The sequence below is a fragment of the Eptatretus burgeri genome, chromosome 11, assembly GCF_056783735.1.
Source record: "Eptatretus burgeri isolate ZD-2024b chromosome 11, Ebu_testis_v1, whole genome shotgun sequence".
Taxonomy (NCBI): domain Eukaryota; kingdom Metazoa; phylum Chordata; class Myxini; order Myxiniformes; family Myxinidae; genus Eptatretus; species Eptatretus burgeri.
In genome coordinates, this window is record NC_140971.1 from 18,784,246 (window position 1) to 18,786,612 (window position 2,367).

General features: G+C 43.6%; 1 long non-coding RNA gene across 1 annotated transcript in view; it reads right to left on the reverse strand.

The window, feature by feature from the left end:
• Positions 1-431: 431 nt before the first annotated feature.
• The window catches only part of LOC147016602 (uncharacterized), a 46,917-nt gene continuing 44,981 nt past the window's right edge, over positions 432-2,367 (reverse strand). Inside the window, exons 2-3 of the long non-coding RNA XR_015049682.1 lie at positions 656-716; positions 432-546 (exon numbers count right to left, since the gene is read on the reverse strand). This is a non-coding gene — a long non-coding RNA (uncharacterized LOC147016602). The remainder of the gene's footprint in view (positions 547-655; positions 717-2,367) is intronic.

Genomic DNA, 2,367 nt, shown 5'->3' on the forward strand with positions numbered 1-2,367 from the left:
CCATCTTACAGCAGCAGTATCAAGGATTTCGATTCTTCGATTCTGGAAATGGAAACGAAGCTAGCTTAGGGAGACATACCATGTCACTATCAGGTTGTTGGAGCAACCCAACCGGTTCCTTAACAACCTTCAGGGAAGGGTCGCTCAGCCTGGTCTGATCTACATGCGATCGATTCGCATTGCTTCAGAGCGAGTGGGCAAGGGCACATCCGACTCCAGATCCCTTCATGTTTGAGAGATTACTGTATTTGGACAGGCTATCGAGGTTCAGATGCATTCCATTCAATGCCGATAATCATAGATGAATGATCTTTCATCGCTGGATGCAGTCCATTGGGGGAGCTTATAATAAAAAAAAGTTGTTTGAATGAAAACAAACCCTTTCTTTTAATCCACACTCAGTAAAATTAATTTTAAAAAACATCAACCAACCTATTTCACTCCACTGCAGGCCTCATCCAACTCGTGTTAAGGGGTGCTTTCAGGGCGCAGTCACCACTTGCTCGAGTGCGGGTTGGTGAGAGTGAGCATCCATGAGAATGAAACCTACAGCAGCCAATGGAGAAAGAAACTCGTCTTTAACGACTCAACAGGACAGCCAGAACTGACATTCAGAAAAACATGAAGAAGGTATTCTTATATATAATAGGGATACCTTTCCATTTGAAGATCACACCTTCACACATCTCATGATGGGATTCCAAAATTGTTGTCACCTGGAAGTTACAAATAAAAATATCGATAAAGCTTGGCATAGAAGAAAAAGGGGGAAGTAATCAAATAGTAATTTATATTTGGTTGTTGTCTATGCCATGATAACCCAACTTTAACAAAGTTTTCCACTTGTCCCGTTTACCATCATTCCCAATGTGGTTCGACTTTCATTCGTTGTATCGAGATTGCCTCAATTCTGTGGTGGGACAGATGGCCAGTTTGGACACACAAAAATAGAAGGAAACGCACCAGGAGGTCATCGACGAGAGATCAGACGCATGACTTCATAGCAAAATTCTCAACTCGAGAGCGAAAAATCTCGACATGAGATCTTAACCGGAGCCGTGTCCACCCACACCTCTCCAAGGAAGGGACTGGATCGCTGCCCGGAAAGCTCACCCTCCCCACGAGGTTCCACATGGACAGCCTGGTCTAATTATACAGCCTGTAGTTGAGTTTCTGGACACACTTTCCACACCCAACTAATGAGGTCGTCAGTCGAGCTGAGGTCCTGCCCCGTGACAGATTAAACGCATGTGCCTCCATTGACCGGGTTGGAGGATCTTGTTGACAAGACGCCGGTATGCTGTCCATGTTGTTGTTACCAAAGAAACAGCCCTCTCGTGTTTAAGTGCATCATCCTTGTTTGTGATGGCAGGTCCGAATCCAGTGCATAGTGGGAACGCAACTACTCAGTCAATTTACTTGTCCAGGAACTAGCTGCCTGCTTTGAAAGCACTCGAACCCTGCCATGGAGGCAAGATGGTAACGACGGTGCCACGACAAAACTTCTTCTTGTTTCCAAACAAAGTTACATTAAAGACGATAACTAATTATTTTCCCACTTAACATGTTGCTTCCGGCATGATGCGTGACGTTGTACAAGATAAAATTGGCAATCCAAAAAAAACTTACAGCTACAAGTACAAATAAAGGGACAACGACAATAGCGTTTGTGACCGATTCGAACGATGATCACCGGCTGAAGTTCAAACGGTGTGACGACTGACCGTGGTACATTGGCCCATTTATTTAATACCCATGCTTTGTCATTGACTTCAACAACAAAAGCCTCGGTGATGTTCAATCCCATCGCCAGCCCAGGAAATCGTCCTGACTGCTTGGGCATTCAGACAAGCACTCGCGTGCGGCCAGGAAATGTCTCGCCTGTGGTTTCAGCATGTGCACGTGCTCAGTTTTATCGGCCATGTTTGCTCGCAGTTGTGGAATCCTACGGAGTCTTTGGCAGGGAAGGTGAAAAGACCTTTTTTTTTTTTTTCCTTTTTGTTTCTCTTACCCCTGAAAATAGAGACTGGGTTCCAGTTGGAGAAGCCAGAGTGTATGCGTATAAAGCTGCCTGGCAGAAGGAAGAAAGCAATTGTACTTACAATGGGTTATGCAGCTAATGTATTTCACATCAGGAAATTTAATCCATTTCGTTCCTTACATGCAATATTTTAAAAGCTTTTGCTTTTGATCAAGTATATAACATTGGTTTGACAAGCTATTTGTTGGACTACATATTTTCAATTTATGACTTTCTCAGTGGATTGAAGACAAAAAAAAAAAAAGAGAAGGGAATGGTTGAGCACATTTTTGCGGAACGTCAAGGGAAAAATGACTTGTGATTGCTCATGGTGAAGCAGAGATATA